Source organism: Lissotriton helveticus, chromosome 2_1 (assembly GCF_964261635.1).
Source record: "Lissotriton helveticus chromosome 2_1, aLisHel1.1, whole genome shotgun sequence".
Taxonomy (NCBI): domain Eukaryota; kingdom Metazoa; phylum Chordata; class Amphibia; order Caudata; family Salamandridae; genus Lissotriton; species Lissotriton helveticus.
Genome location: NC_136059.1, coordinates 327,963,750 through 327,981,473, shown reverse-complemented (window position 1 = coordinate 327,981,473; position 17,724 = coordinate 327,963,750). Strand labels below are relative to the sequence as shown.

Sequence of the window (17,724 nt, the reverse complement as noted above, 5' to 3'; positions counted from 1 at the left end):
GGCGAGGGTGACCCTAGCGCTAGTGCCCCGGCCCTTACGGCCTTCGCACCGGCCACATCGGTAACAACATCGGATGAACTCAAGGCTAGCAAACAGCTAACGGCAAGACCAACTAGGTTGAGCAAAGATGAGCGGGATGGGATTGATAAGATAGCAAAGACACTGGTAGAACGGAAAGAGAGCGAAGAATATGCGATGGATATGTACAATTCACATGCCGGTAGCCACAAACGGCATTTCATTTTACGGTTCAGCTTCCACACCCTGAACGCATATGAGGATAGGTATCAAACTAAGGGTCCTGCTAAGCTGACGGCTCTATATAGAAAGATCGATGTTGGAGATGGAACTGAGCATGATGTGACGGACCTCTTCATGCAAACGCTTGAGGTCTTCCGCCACCTCACTGAACAGAAACCAGAGGTTAAGATCACAGTCTCTGAAACGGCTGAGCCCCCATTAGAAGTAGCCAACACTATGATGCCTATCAGAGAAGCCGCCCCCTACTGGGTTACCCCAAGAGGTCAGGGAACAAATGACGATATTAACCACGCAGATGCAAAAGGGAGGGTTGTGTACAACTGGGTTTATCAACCATGGGATCGACAAGATATTTTAACCTTTAGGCAAACCCTGCCCGATTTAAGAAAGAACCCGACAGCATTTTATACCGAACTAAGTACAGCCTTGGGCTCAACCATAATGACTCTAGCGGACATTGATTTGTTTTTTGGGTTATGTCTGCCGGCTGACGTGTGGAAGCAAATCCGGAAGGCCAACCACACAGATCTGTTTGGACATACCTGGAATCAACTCGGTGAACTAGATAGGCAGCGAGAGCCCGGTAAGAAACCTGTAAAAGACATACTGGAACTCCCGGACAAAATAGTGCAGAAGTTAAAGACATTGATCCCAGAGAGAAAGGTAGACTGGTCGATAGTCACGGCTTGCCGTCAGAAACCCCAGGAAGACGTATCAGAATATTTCTCCCGATTTGAGACAGTGTTCTCCGACTACAGTGGCCAAGACATGACCACCGCAACCGGACAACACCTATTCGTGCAAAACTATGTAAAGGGGCTATTACAAGAGGTCTCCCAGAAGTTACAGACGAGCGAGAGTAGTTGGGGGGCCTCCAAACCTGCAGCTATCCTTCAGATGGCTCAGTATTACGAACACCAAAAGAACGAGAACGAGAGGGCAACTGAGAGAAAGAAAAAGGACTTAAAAGAACGAGTGATGATTGCTCAATTACAGGGAGTGACTCGAGGAAGGGAGCAGTATAGGAGAAACCCAACATGAGGTCTGAAAAGGCCAGAGAGCCTGGGGTTTCATCGGCGTCCGACGGCCAGTAATTAAAGTCTCCCAGGACCAAAACGTTGGTGTTATTAATAGTAAGCTGGGAAATAAGATCGCCAAATTGGGCTGGAAAATTGGGCATAGGTCGAGGGGGGCGATAGACCAGGGCGCATACGAGGGATGACCCAGGCTGTTCTAGTCTAAGTACCAGGCAGTCGGTCATAGGGATACTAATGGTAGGCACAATGGAAAAACGAATCGGGTGCTTAATGATGGCCGCAACCCCCCCTCCAGCTTTGCCAGAGGCACGCTTGGCTTGTAGTATGTAGTATCCAGGGGGAATAGCCACCAGGATATCGGGGGACGAATCGTCTGTTAGCCAGGTCTCGGTCAGGAACAGGATGTCCGGCTGTTCCGACCCCAGAAGGTAAAAAATGTCTGACTGGTGGCTGACCAGGGACCGGGTGTTGAGGTAAGTCAGTGACAGAGAGGATTTTGAGGCTCTTACCGATGGAGAGGTAGAGGACCTGGCAATGGGTGGGGAGTGGGTAATCTCGGGAAAGGATATCCGGGCCGTGAATAGACCAAATAAGGCGAGCCTGGGGGATGACTCAGGTGGAGGGAGTGCGGGATCATGGCACATAATGAGGGAGGAACGGGAGTATGTAAGGAGAGAGGCAGAGTGACGTGCCCCTGGCCCCGGCCGGCCGCGGACGGGCGCAGACGGGCTTAACCCAGGCGCAACTCCGGCGCGCCTACGATGTGCCCGCTGCGCTCGTCCGCTGCGCTGACACATGGTAGATGTTTAAATAGGATGATGACGAGGGGGTGTGGCGAAGATCGAGCTCGCCGACCAACCCAACCCAAGATGGCGCCCGCGGCCGCTGGGGAGCACCGTTAAGCGGTCAGCCCATAGAGGGTGGCTTGGCTACTAGAAGGGTGACAAGCAAATTAAAAGGTGAGTGTCACTGCTAGTAGTCAGCAGGACAAAGGTGGAAGTGATTTTAAAAATAATGTCACTGCTCGTGATCAGCAGGACAAAAGTCAGGAGAATAGGTTACACTGCTCGCAGTCAGCAGGATAAGACAAGAGTTAAAAATAAATTGCAGCAGCGCTCCAACAGTCGCGCACAAGCCCTCTGCCACTGGGCTGCTTGCGATCACTGGGGAGGGGAGGGGGTAGATCCTAAATAGGATGATGACGAGGGGGGTGTGGCGAAGATCGAGCTCGCCGACCAACCCAACCCAAGATGGCGCCCGCGGCCGCTGGGGAGCACCGTTAAGCGGTCAGCCCACAGCGGGTGGCTTGGCTGCTAGAAGGGTGACAAGCAAATTAAAAGGTGAGTGTCACTGCTAGTAGTCAGCAGGACAAAGGTGGAAGTGATTTTAAAAATAATGTCACTGCTCGTGATCAGCAGGACAAAAGTCAGGAGAATAGGTTACACTGCTCGCAGTCAGCAGGATAAGACAAGAGTTAAAAATAAATTGCAGCAGCGCTCCAACAGTCGCGCACAAGCCCTCTGCCACCGGGCTGCTTGCGATCACTGGGGAGGGGAGGGGGTAGATCCTAAATAGGATGATGACGAGGGGGGTGTGGCGAAGATCGAGCTCGCCGACCAACCCAACCCAAGATGGCGCCCGCAGCCGCTGGGGAGCACCGTTAAGCGGTCAGCCCACAGCGGGTGGCTTGGCTACTAGAAGGGTGACAAGCAAATTAAAAGGTGAGTGTCACTGCTAGTAGTCAGCAGGACAAAGGTGGAAGTGATTTTAAAAATAATGTCACTGCTCGTGATCAGCAGGACAAAAGTCAGGAGAATAGGTTACACTGCTCGCAGTCAGCAGGATAAGACAAGAGTTAAAAATAAATTGCAGCAGCGCTCCAACAGTCGCGCACAAGCCCTCTGCCACCGGGCTGCTTGCGACCCTCTTTTTTTAATTTTCATTTATAGATGGCAATCTACACCACGATTGTAGTGTGTGATTTATTCTCATGCAATTTGGATGTGTGTTACAACATGCTATAAGAAATGTCTTTCCCACCTTCCATCGCCGGCTTGGTCACACCCTCTTTTTTTAATTTTCATTTATAGATGGTAATCTACACCACGATTGTAGTGTGTGATTTATTCTCATGCAATTCGGATGTGTGTTACAAAATGCTATAAGGAATGTCAGTCCCCCTTCACAGTGGTAACTTGCAGATAATTACAGACAGGAGAGGAGTTGGCCTAAGGAGTTGGCCTAACGACTTTGGCGGTCGACCTCGAATCTGGGGAACTGGGTTCGAGTCTCGGCAATGACGCTGAACATCCTGTGATTCTGGGCAAATCACTTAGTCTCCCAGTGCCTAACAAAAATGAATGTGTGTCCTCATGTAACATAACTGGTAATATGTAAAGCGCTCTGATACCCGATTCAGGTCAAGTTTGCGCTGTATAAAACTCAGCAAAAAAAAAAAAATGCCATCTGCTTTCCTGTACAATACAGCAAGCCTTATATCCAATTGTGAATTCCTCTCTCTCTAATAGTGCCTGGGTGGACCCGTAGTGAGTACCCGCTCCTAATACTCAGTCTTGAGCCATTTCCTTTATTGATGTGCACATTACCACACTGACAGCCTATTGTTATTTCTTCTGGCAAACTCCTTAGTTAACGCACTACCTCTTTCGCGTTTCTCCTCATTCTAGCCGACTCAGTAATCACTTTATTATTCTATTTCAGGTGTCCCTTATTATTAGGTCCTGATGAGACCCCCTCCTGATTGTGGGGTCGAAACGCCGTCAATACGCACTTAAAAACGAACCATCTTCCTGCCCCTACTACTGCTAATAACTATTGTATACTTATCTTAGGGTCGGTTTTGTATATTTTGAAACCTATTTTATGTCACAAAATTGGCGCTTTTGAAATGTAGGTTCTTAAGCTCAGTTGGGACACCAAGTACTTTTTTTGACCAAGTTTATTACATAATTCAAGTATTTACATAAACAGCAAATGTCTTCAAATTACTTGTTGTGTGTAATTGTGATTCTCTCTTCGACATACCGTTACCCATGAGTATTGCCATTGAGCCTAACTATTATCAGATATCATATACATTGTCCACAAGAACCACTGTTCCTTGTTTTACAATCCTACAATGTAACATCTGATATTCAATTATCAGGTGAAACTTGTAGCTATCACTGTGGAAACCTCCTGTAGGGTCTTGCTGGATGTAGGTCTGGGTGGAATTTTAATTACACCAGTGTAATTTCCAAAATTATGCCATTTGTATAATAACTTGGGAACTAAAGGGGTTAGGTCCTTAATGTGGTGAGGGCTAGACCTAATAACATTAGTAAACAACACAAAATGCCCAAACCACAGTTACTCAATACAATTTTTTGATATAGGGTAAGAAACACTTTATTATCGCTTCCCTGGACACCATTATTTTGTGTCAATCATTTTGTATTTTCTATAATTTGAAAAAATTACTGACAGAAAAAAGACATTGATTGCAAATATTTACAAATATTTACAAGGCTGGACTAATGTTAGCAAACATTAAAGGCAAAGACTATTTACACATTTAGAAATCATTAGAACACACAATAGAAAATATTCTCACATCAGACATTATTGAAAAAATAATAATACAAACATATCAATTACGAACAACAAAAAGCTAACAAACACTGAATGAGAGAAACTAGGGGTTGGGAAGATAAATGATTAAATATCTTGTATATTTTAGTGCTGGACCAGCCGATCCTAGCTTTAGTGCAACAGTAATACTTTATATCTCCCAACCAATACTGCCGACGCGTTTCTAGACCAGACTGGAGTCACTGGTCTGTCATCAGGGCTGTATGTATCTTGTATCTGTGGGATACAAAAGCAATGTTTTGCTTAATCTAGTGTGTGGGCTCCTTTTTATCATACAGTAGCTGTAATGTCGGTGTGCGCTACATACCAAGGCTGCTCAGTGTTGAATTTCAGATCGGGTCTTTTGGGGGTCCGTTTAAATGAAATAACGTGGCCAAGCAGAGAAGCCTAGAAGAATTTAAGGGATGTTTTTAATTTTTATCATTACGAGATTGGTACAATATATTCACTAGCTAAAACAAGTTGGGGAAGTGGAAGCATACCTTTTACTTTCAGTGATGCCGAGTGCTGGCAGGGTCCATTAAAAGCGGCGTGACCATCAGTTTGGGTTCTGAGATATGGGAAAGATTAATATTCAGATGCTTAGCGGTGTGCACGTTATGTTAAACACTCGCTTGGAGAATTTGAGAAGGGATTGCCTACCTTGATTTAATCTCTCATTTGTGCATAAATGGAATTGTTGATTTCAGCATTCTACAAAGAAAAACAAAGCGCACCCTTAGTAGAATATTTTAACTGATTCATCGCTCAGCAAGCGCGTATTAGTGCAAGTGGGACAAATACCTGTGGCTGGAGCTGCTGCTCTGTACTGTGGAATTCGAATTTCTCTCAGTAAAGATGGCCGCCGCTACTTCCTGTTTGTTATATTACAGAAGACGCTGAATATAAAAAAGGTTTTAGCTACATTAATACCAAATGCAGCCGGGACCTTATGGTCCATACCATTGAAACGGCACAACGTTTATGCAACAAGGAAGCACAAGAAATAGAGGAATTGACCAAGTCCATTGAGACCAGCCAGGTGGTCACCGATGCAAAGTCCCTTCTGGACAAAATAGACAAAGATATTCAAATCTTTAAGGACAACACTATAATTGACAAAAACAACAGATACGAGCGCGACGTCAAGGCGTTTAAAATAGAAAAAGTGTATCCATTTCTACGCGAGGATTACTATTCACAATCAGATTCGCGTCAGGCCTTATCAACATATCAGGGCAGATCTAGAAACCGATTTAGTACTTTCTCAAGCACATCTTCCTCAGATTCATCGGGGTCTAACAACAGCAATCAAAAGAAGGGAGTGTCTTTTTTAGACAAAGGCAAACAAACAAAACCCAGGTACAAGGTACCATGGGAAATGCGAACCCGGAGCAGCAATTACAAGTCATAGGTAACTCCTCGACTGTAGTTAATTTGTCATCTAGAGTTCTGTCTACGGAGGAGGAAACAGTACTCAATCTTGGTCTAAAATTCGTACCTAGTAGGAACACCGACTTCACTAAATTGAAAATGGAAGCAATAGAATTTTGCCGCAAAATCAGATTGAAGGCGTTTTTCGCCAATGCTCCATTAACTTCTAGTGTAGAAACAACCGGTTTGAGGAACAAATCTACTTTTGTTTCTTACACTAACATCCCAAAACAGGTTCAAGCCTTCGAACAGACATTATTGTCTTCCATCACTAAGATGGAGAAAGCCAAGATCTTTACCAAACAAAATATGAGTAAAAAACAGAGAGACATAATAGGTTCGCTCAAAAATGACCCTTCCATAGTTATTAAACCGGCGGACAAGGGCGGGGCGATAGTCATCTGGCCCCGCCAGATGTACCTGTCAGAGGGTGGCAAGCAGGTCAACAACACCATCTGGTATCGCGCACTAACAGAGGACCCTACAAAGGATATTCAGGGACAAATTGCGAGAGTCTTGGACTCCGGCAAAGAAAGTGGTTTCCTGGGTAATAAGGAGTATGATTACCTCTTACAGAAGTACCCCAGGACTCCTGTCCTCTATCTTCTTCCGAAGATACACAAGAGCTTGACAGAGCCCCCCGGACGTCCCATCGTGTCGGGCTGTGACTCTTGTTTAGAGCCAATAGCGCAATACGTGTATTTCTTTTTAAAGCCATTTGTGTGCCAGGTTAAATCTTATTTGCGCGATACAACCGATTTTTTGAACAAAGTCGAAGGTACCATCTTTGATCCGCAATCGCAAATCATGGTTACAATGGACGTTACTTCCTTGTATACCCAAATCCCCCAGGAAGAAGCCTTAGAAGTCATGCAGATATATCTGGACATGAGAGAAAGACCACATCGAGTTCCGACTGCCTTCATTTTAGAATTGGCAGCAATAGCACTGAAGAGAAATTACTTCACTTTCAATGGCCAATTCTACATGCAAGTGAAGGGCACCGCCATGGGATGTCCTTATGCCCCAGAAATGGCGGTGCTCTTCATGGCGCAGTATGAGAAAAGGTTCGTGGACATGAATAACCCTTTTAAACATCAAATACTACAGTGGTACAGGTACATAGACGATGTCTGGCTCCTGTGGCAGGGGAGTCAGACCGAGTTATTGGCCTTTCATGGATGGCTCCATACTAGGCACAGAGATATAAAATTCTCGATAGAAAATAGCCCTAGTCATATGACTTTTCTGGATATTGAAATGAGGTGTGCGGACGGGAGGTTGGTTTCGTCTTTGTTCAGGAAGGCCACTGACAGAAACACGATTTTACACCACAGAAGCGCACATCCCCGCAGTCTAAAAGCTAATTTACCCTATGGGCAATTATTAAGAATAAGACGGAATTGCTCAGAAATACAAGACTATGAGCTGCATGCCCAAGCATTTTGCTGTGATATGCAAGAGCGTGGTTATCCACGTAAGCTCCTCAAACACTCTCTTAAGCGTGCAAAATATACGCCTAGAGAATGTCTACTGCAAACCAAACAGCGAGCACCTCTAGAGAAACTTGTGTGCGTCACTACCTTCTGTCCGGACACCCACAAATTGAGACAGGCTGTATTAAAGAATTGGCATTTGTTGGAGGGGCTGAGCTGCCCGTCCCCCAAACCAATTTTTGCATACAGAAAAAACCGCAGCATTGGCCAGGAACTCATCCGAGTTGACGTGGTTATTCCCAAGCCCAAAAGCGACTTATTGGCGCAATGGAATCTCAAGCCTATCGAGGGTCACCACAAGTGTGGTAACTGCATCGCCTGCTCTAGCACAATAGAAGGCGATGAGTTTGTACACCATGGGACCAAGTGGAAGCACAAAGAATTTTCTAATTGTAGAACAAAGAACGTTGTGTACTTGATTCTATGTCCGTGCCAACTAATTTATATTGGAAAAACCAGCCAGCAAGTCAACCACAGAATAAGTCAGCACCGATCGCGGATTAAGAAAACGGTCATGTCTGCTCCAATGGTGGAGCATTTCTGCGAGAAGTCTCACAATGAGCAAGAATTCAAATGGTCTGTCCTATACACTGTAAACTCCAGGTCAAAATGCCATGACGTCGAACGCGTTCTGTTACAAAAAGAAGCGTATCTAATTTTAAAATTCAATAGTGCACAGACTGGTTTAAATAACCTGTCTGAGATAGCGCATATTTGACCACATCTGTCCTGATTTGCATCGGTTAGACATCCCTGGCTTGCCCGCTGGTCTTGGTCCTCTATTGCATGAGAACAGGTCACTGACCCAGAGAAGCCACCCAAAATTCTAGTACAATCTAGCGTACTCATTCTTTGTTTTAAAATACATGATACAATAAACAATTGGAAGGACGTACCCATTACCTTTAGACCAAGATAAGGTGCTGTGTACAGTACATCTAGCCTTTATTTTCAAGCAAATGTGACTCATGGGACTACATGCCCCACAATGCATCAGTATATCTTTTGCATATAACAAACAGGAAGTAGCGGCGGCCATCTTTACTGAGAGAAATTCGAATCCCACAGTACAGAGCAGCAGCTCCAGCCACAGGTATTTGTCCCACTTGCACTAATACGCGCTTGCTGAGCGCTGAATCAGTTAAAATATTCTACTAAGGGTGCGCTTTGTTTTTCTTTGTAGAATGCTGAAATCAACAATTCCATTTATGCGCAAATGAGAGATTAAATCAAGGTAGGCAATCCCTTCTCAAATTCTCCAAGCGAGTGTTTAACATAACGTGCACACCGCTAAGCGTCTGAATATTAATCTTTCCCATATCTCAGAACCCAAACTGATGGTCACGCCGCTTTTAATGGACCCTGCCAGCACTCGGCACTACTGAAAGTAAAAGGTATGCTTCCACTTCCCCAACTTGTTTTAGCTAGTGAATATATTGTACCAATCTCGTAATAATAAAAATTAAAAACATCCCTTAAATTCTTCTAGGCTTCTCTGCTTGGCCACGTTATTTCATTTAAACGGACCCCCAAAAGACCCGATCTGAAATTCAACACTGAGCAGCCTTGGTATGTAGCGCACACCGACATTACAGCTACTGTATGATAAAAAGGAGCCCACACACTAGATTAAGCAAAACATTGCTTTTGTATCCCACAGATACAAGATACATACAGCCCTGATGACAGACCAGTGACTCCAGTCTGGTCTAGAAACGCGTCGGCAGTATTGGTTGGGAGATATAAAGTATTACTGTTGCACTAAAGCTAGGACCGGCTGGTCCAGCACTAAAATATACAAGATATTTAATCATTTATCTTCCCAACCCCTAGTTTCTCTCATTCAGTGTTTGTTAGCTTTTTGTTGTTCGTAATTGATATGTTTGTATTATTATTTTTTCAATAATGTCTGATGTGAGAATATTTTCTATTGTGTGTTCTAATGATTTCTAAATGTGTAAATAGTCTTTGCCTTTAATGTTTGCTAACATTAGTCCAGCCTTGTAAATATTTGTAAATATTTGCAATCAATGTCTTTTTTCTGTCAGTAATTTTTTCAAATTATAGAAAATACAAAATGATTGACACAAAATAATGGTGTCCAGGGAAGCGATAATAAAGTGTTTCTTACCCTATATCAAAAAATTGTATTGAGTAACTGTGGTTTGGGCATTTTGTGTTGTTTACTAATTTGTATAATAACGCCACTTTTTGTTGCATGATTTACAACCTCACTTCTAAAATTAATGCAAGGATGCATTTCACTCTAACATGTAGCATAAATTGACAGATTTATATGTCACTTATTTATGTGTAATTTTGTGTAACTTTCCCGAGATTCCAAGTAATTACAGGAACGCAAATTACTCGCATCCCTAGCTGTATGCACATTGACTATATTTAGAAAATGCTTGTTTGCCCTGCACAAATGTCATGTAAGGATTTGTCTGTGAGTCAGTGTATCAGTTATGTGTTGCATTGTTATTTCAGGGCTCATTAGACGCTTAAGGAAAGACTAAGGCACAAGCCGACACAGGGCTCAATAACCTTGACTAACCTTTCTGGGAGAGGCATAACGGCAGCTCAATGTGTTTGTTATACTCTATTGTTCCCAATAGCGCATTTATTCGGCGGTCAAAAGCAACACAGAGAGGAATTTCACTTTCCATACCACGCGCCTTGAGAAAACAGCGTATCTTAGTTAAGAACAAATTTCTCTGCAACCTTCAATAATGTCATCAAAAGTGTGTTTATCAGTGGCTGATTGGAAGAGAATATAAAGCAGTCAGACAGCACATTGTATAGGATGCATAAACACAAGTTCCTCCTAAATTAATGTAGTAAGAACATGCAGAGTAAAGCTTTATGCGGTTTTACTTTTATCGTGCTTTATATATATGCATAAAAATCAATGCCAAAATGTTTAGGTTTATTATCTTTTATAACAATGCACCCTATGAAATCTTTAATGTCCAAACAGTGCTAAATGTGTGTTCTCTATAATATTGTTTTTTTCTTAATTTTGCACCATACAAAATGTCATCCTTTTTAGGTCGAGCCTGATGGACCTGTTGTATCCTCTTCTATGGGCTCTGGCAAACCCACCAATTGCCATTGTTTTTTTTCTTGTACCAATCCACAATGCTGGTCTGCTATTGGTCCATTCCTCTCAACTGTCCCTCCTCTTGGTGCTTGTTTCAGCTGAGGCGATTTCACTAAGGGATTGTTTTTGTTGGCCATCTTCCTCGCACAGTGCATGATGGCTCCTTCTCCCCTGGGGGCACAAGTAAACTCTGTTGCAATAAGGGAGGACACAGAAGTGTGCCTCCAGTTACCGAGGGGCATATAGTATTATGCCTGAGACAAGCAAAGAAGCTTGACAAAACTCTTCCAGGATCTCCCTATGCTGTACACCTGCAGTGGGGTTTTGAATATGTACAGTGCAGGATTCTCCAACGCCGCTGCCTAAGAACATTTTAGCCCTCGTGACACGTAATAGTTTGAAGCTCTGCTGTGCTTCCAAGCAGCAGAAAATCCTTGGATATATTTAACCTGTGAACTTGAGCTGCTGCAACAGGGAAGCACCGAACACGCACACCGCTGTCTGCATGTGTAGTAATGTCTCGCGCCACACTCTGAGCTGAAGCTGGCTGTATTGGAGGAATGTGTCAGCCGTCCTCTCGTAGCAAACCAGTTCCCACGGCCCGCCTGTAAACATCCCTCCCTCCTCGACTCCTCCCATTCAGACTTGATGGGTCCCGGCCACACTTTGTCAAACTTCTCCCCGGTGCGTATGTGTCCAGTGCCCGCCTCTCTCTCCATTCAGAACTTAGGGGGAAGAGCTCCTACATACCAACGTGAAGTGGGCTAACTGATCCCTTCTCTCTAAGGCACCACTTAGACCTGTGTAGGCAACCCTAGTGCTGAGTGCAAAGTCTTTAGGTTATCCAGAGTACTTGAGAATTCAATGAGTTTCAAAGAAGAAACATACTTTCAAGAATTAACACAGCCCTTCTTAGGTCTCGCGTAATACAGTAGAAGCGCTGTCTGTTGCAAGACATTTTATTAGCTTACAGTGGGACATAACACAGCCCAGCTCCTCCCTCCGATCTTGCCAGCGATGGCCCATCCAGTCACACCTATGCTCTGCATTGTATGTGGCTGGGAATGATATACAAAGCCCAACTGTTAACTACACCCAGTCATGTGCCCCAGAGACAGGATTCAGGCACCAAATGGGTATGGCAAGAAAATGGCAACTTTCTAAAAGTGTCATTTTCTAAATTGTAATTAAAAATCTGAGTAAACCATGAGTTAGGGTGTTTCGTTAAAATTCCAGAGATACCAAATATAAATAGTAGCTCTTCCCATTTGGAAATTATACCTATAAAATTTAATAAAGCAACTCCAATGTTATCCCACGAGAGCAGAAGGCTTTGCAGTAGTGGAAAACAAATTTAAGAGTTTTAAATTGAGATTTCCTAATAGAAAATTGCGGTTTAAGAAATGCAAAGCCAAGGGTGCCTCTGGGCCTACTCCCCCTCCCCCTGGAGGCACCTGAATTTCCTAGTGGACATGTTAGTGCCCTGGGGCATATGTGTGCTTCATGTCACATTAAAAAAATCAATTTTTAAATGCATTTTTTTATTTTGCACATGGTTACCATCGACTTCAAGTTGATGGTAATAGCATTGCCTAAATTCCTGATTTGTATTTCGGAAAAACTACATACATGTGCTTTAGGAATCACAAAAAGCGAATCTCTATTTGTGATTCCTAAATCACAGTTGTAATTTACGATTTCTACAGTGTAGAAATCTGAACTTGCGACCGGTTTTGGCCCTTTGTACATCTGAAAAGGCCACTTAGCATTTCTTAACAGATTGAAATAGCGATTCTGCCCGTTAAGAAATACTAAATGGCTATGTACGTCTGGGCCGCAAAACTTAAAAATACATGCACAACTTTGTAAATACATTGTTCAAGCAAAACCTTAGGGGTGACTTATATGTATTAAAAAGAAAGGTTTGGGCCTAGAAAAAGGATTATTTCACAAGGTTGAAATGGTGATTTAATACTGCACACACACAGTCTGCAATGACGGTCTGAGACATGTTTAAAGGGCTACTGAAGTTGAGGGCACAATTGGTGCTGCAAACCCACTAGTAGCATTTAATATACAGGCCCTGGACACATGAATTGCCACTGTACCAGAGACTTATAAGTAAATTAAAAATGCAAATTGGATATAAATTAGTGTTATCATTTTTTAAACAGCAAGCACAAGCGCTTTAACACTGGTTGGCAGTGGTAAAGTCCTAAGGCCAGCATAAACAAAGTCAGCAAAAACAGGAGTGTCAAAAGGCAAAATGTAAGAGAAAACCAGACCAAGGATGTCAGGTCCAACACATATGTTGCTGAGTGTGTGTGTTTTTATGGCGGTTGTGCATGAGTGTAAATGCAAGAAAGAGTCAGTGGATGGGTGAAATAATGCATGAGTGCAAAGATGAGTGACTGAGTTCATTTAGGAGGACTTTTGAGTGAATAAACCCATCAGTGACACAAAAAATAATTTCATTTATAAGTCAGACGTATTGGCATTGCCAGTGCTTGTCATCAGATGCTATGGTTTCTCTGATGTTCCACGCTTTCATATTTATGCAATAAGATCACAGAACAATCATATTTAGTATATGTTTACACTCGTCAATCCCTATGGTTGTTTAAATGATTGACAATGGATCTAATTCTCATGAGTCTGTCTTTCAATGTATTTATTAATACCATTTATTAATACTTATGTCACACATTTTATGTGATTGTATTACACCCACATTTCAATCTCAATTGCTTCTATGCAAATTAGTATAAATGCTTCTTCCTTCATCTTCTAATATCCTTCTGTAATGGTGGTGTCCAAGCTGCCTTTTCTGTTGGAGGCTGGTGATTTTAACTTTAGTAGGCCTATGATTTAAGTGGTCTTCTAAGATTGTGTGTGAGCTTTTTTTTGATAGGTTATGAGTGGTGGTCCATTTTGGGCATTTGATGTTGAGGCAGACGATATGACATTCTCGAGCCAAACTTTAAAGAGTCTCACATTTGGCTTTCTATTTAGTCAAGGTGATCGTATATCTAAGGCCAGGAGAGGGACACCATGGCTTCCAATCTCCAAGTGGATAATATTCAATATGTTGTTTATTGTTTATTGCATTGTTCATTTGCCTCATCCTCGGCTCCACCCCCTCCACCTGGGAGGAATTCTGGTGGCTCCCCTCACTGGGAGCTGCGCCGACACCCACCGGCCACGCAAGAAACTTGGGGTTCATCCTGGACTCATCACTGTCAATGACCCAGTAAGTTAACGACTTCTCCTCCTCCTGCTTCAACACCCTCCACATGCTTCACAAGATCTACAGATGGATCCCCACCAAAACCAGGAGGACGGTCACCCAGGGCCTCATCACCAGCAGGCTGGGCTACGGCAATGTCCTCTGTGCGGGTACAACGGCCAAACTCCAAAAAAGACTCCAACGCACACAGAACACCTTTGCACACCTCATCCATGACATCCCCCACATCAGCCACATCATTGCCCACCTCAGAGACCTACACTGGCTCCCTGTCAACAAGAGTATCACCTTCAAGCTCCTCACCCATGCTCACAAAGCACTCCACAACACCGGACCAACATACCTCAACAAACGACTCACCTTCAACACCCCCAACCGCCAGCTTTGCTCTGCCGACCTCACTCTCGCCACCATTCCACGCATTCACCGAACGACCACCGGCGGCAGATCTTTCTCCTATCTCGCCGCCAAGACCTGGAACACCCTCCCCATCCACCTGCGACAAACTCAAGACCTGCTGACCTTCAGGAGACTGCTCAAGACCTGGCTGTTCGAACAGTAGCAGCTTTCCCCACCCCCCTTAGCGCCTTGAGACCCTCGTGGCTGAGTAGTGCGCTCTACAATTGCCTGATTGATTGATTGATTAATCCATAGTCCCCTTATGGGTTGCTTACAAATGATGATAAAATACCAATACAATGCTTCTATAATAACCCACCACACTCATTTTGAATCAAGCAAATGGAAGGCTGGTTTCTATTTCAATGTATTTTTTTGTGCAATATCTAAGTATCTTTAAAATAAAACATTTTATTAACTAAATGTATTGAGAGAGAGTCCTTGCAAAGTTTTTTTATGTAAAGTCGATCATTTTTTTTTCTTCATTTATTTGGTTTTAAGAAAGGTGTTAATTTCCCCCATTTTCTGATTTAATTTCTTTGTTAAAAGATCCATCAATAAATGAACTTCTGTAAAAACAAAATGCCTCCATTGTTTTCAGAGGTGTTTCCTTGCCATAGGTTCACTTATAATTAGGGTGGTTTTATATATATTCAGTGGGAAGGTAAGAAGATCCACTTCAGTATACAGTTTGAAGAAGTGTGGTACAGCATTTCTGGTCAAGGAGACAGTGAGGTACTTAGTTCAGTGTGGATGTACTTTGCGCTATGTTTACTTGTGTGGTTAACATAGATTCCTCCTCTGTAATCAACTGAGATAATGATGGCAAAGACCAATGGAATGAGCTGGACTAGATGCTGCATTGGCAGGATCATACAGAACTGGTGAAGGTGGTCCGTGAGTTTTTATTAGAACTGCTGGTATCCCTTGAGAAGAAGAAACTTCATCTCAACTGATGTCAAAGTTGCAAATTAGTAATTACTTTATTAGAGAATACCTTAGAAAGGAAGCCAGATGAAAGAAAGAAAAATCAGAAGATAGAAAGAAAAGTGTGAATGACAGAGCTTATTGGAAGGACATTTTTATTGGTTTCATTCAGTTTGAGTTGTGCATCATCCGTTGTTGATTATGGAAGCAGTTCATGACACACAGCTGGTTTCCTCTTTTAGGGCCCGATGTAGGTAATCCTCATTTACCGACTCTAGAATACAGAATTTTACCGATTCGGTATTCTAGAATCGGTAAATGAGATGTAGCTAAAAATTCGGTATTTTTTACCGAATCGGTAGGATTCGGTAATTACCGAATCGGTATTTACAGATTCGGTAATTGCCATTGATTCCTATGGGCCTTGAGGCCATTGATTCCTATGGGCCTTGAGGCCCATAGGAATCAATGGCAAATACCGAATCGGTAAATACCAATTCGGTAAAAATACCGAATTGTCAAGGGGAACAGGGTGTCACTTTGACACCCTGTTGCACCCGTGATTTCGTCTTGTGTGCCATGTAACATACATACATGCCCTTAGGGCATGTATGTGTGCCACATGGCACAGGTGTACATGCACAGATGGGCATGTACACAGGTATTCGTTATTTACCACCAAATAATATTTGGTGGTAAATAACGAATCGGTAAGGACCTGTGGCACTGTTTAAAGTGCCACCTACATCTGGATTTACCGATTCGGTAAATTTACAGATTCGGTATTTTACCGAATCGGTAAATTTACCAAATCTGTAAATTTATACGCCCCTACATCTCCATTTGCAAATACCGGTCGGTAACGGCCGAAAGCGGCCGTTACTGACCGGTATTTAGTGACCTACATCTGGCCCTTAGATCGGAGTATTATACCACCGACATGCAATGTTCAATGCTACATCTTAACAACTTTGGTTATTCACATCTTGTACAATTGTTATGGGAAGGGATGATCATATTGGAAATATACACAGGACATTAGTTGGTTCTAGAAAGAGGTCTTCTAGTATAACCTGTAGGGTGCAGTTTGAGGGAAATGGATTGAACAGCAGTAAAGCATTTTCTCTGAAAACACACATTGTTTAAGTTATGTACTAAGGGGCGGAGAGAAATGTTGATTTACACCCTATCTATTGATGCAAAGAATTCAGCACTGATGAAGCCAAAGGCCAAGGTCCCCGGTGATAAGCAGTTGTTCGCTAACTTCTGAGCTCATAATTATCTGACATATGAACAGTCACAGTAATATCCACGATCTTTAGGACTGGAAAATGTTTTGGTAGTAATCGAAGGACAGCCTTGGGTTTCATTAGTATCAGAGGTAGAATGGCATACTGGAGTTTTCTGAAGGAGAAAAGGGCAATATTAAACCATGATTTGAGTGATATAAACTCTACCATCTATTGTTGGTGGATGTAGCATTGCTGACGTCCCCAGACATCAGTATGAATTGGGCACTGCCAGTTTGATCTTCTTAACAAAATGGGTGTTGCCCAACCAGCATTGAGTTAGCAGCATGCCCGTTGCACGCGTCCACTGCATAGCTGTGCAGCGGCTGCTATTAGTGTTCCTCGTAGGTGTTCCATGTGGACCTGGGCACTAGGCAAGGACCTGTAGTGGGCAGCACAGGGACAGAAGGCAGCGCAGTGGCAGGGCTAGGGACAAAGGAAGGGACAGGGACTGCAGGCAGTGCCGGGACAGGGGCTGCAGGCAGCCCCAGGCAGGGACAGCAGGCAATGCAGGGGCAGGACTGCAGGCAGTGCAGGGATAAGGACAGCAGGCAACACAGGGACAGGGACTGCAGGCAGCGCAGGGACAGCAGGCAGAGTAGGGTATGGGACAGCAGGCAGTGCAGAGAGAGGGACTGCAGGCAGCACAGGTGCAGGGGCAGGAACAGCAGGAAGCACAGGGACTGCAGGCAGTGCAGAGACAGCAGGGACTACAGGCAGCACAGGCACAGCAGGCAGCACAGGGACAGGAGCTGCAGGTTTTGCAGCAGTCTGGCACAGTGGGCAGCGCAGGGACAGCAGGGAGCAAAGCGACAGGGACTGCAGCCAGTGAGGGGCAGGCACAGCGGGTAGCATAGGTACAGGGACTGCAGGCAGTGCAGGGGCATGGACTCCAGACAGT

The 17,724-nt window shown here is 43.8% G+C and overlaps 1 protein-coding gene across 2 annotated transcripts in view; it reads left to right on the top strand.

The window, feature by feature from the left end:
- ADAMTS12 (ADAM metallopeptidase with thrombospondin type 1 motif 12) overlaps positions 1–17,724 on the top strand; it is a 2,873,463-nt gene that overhangs the window by 65,702 nt on the left and 2,790,037 nt on the right. The window lies entirely within an intron of this gene.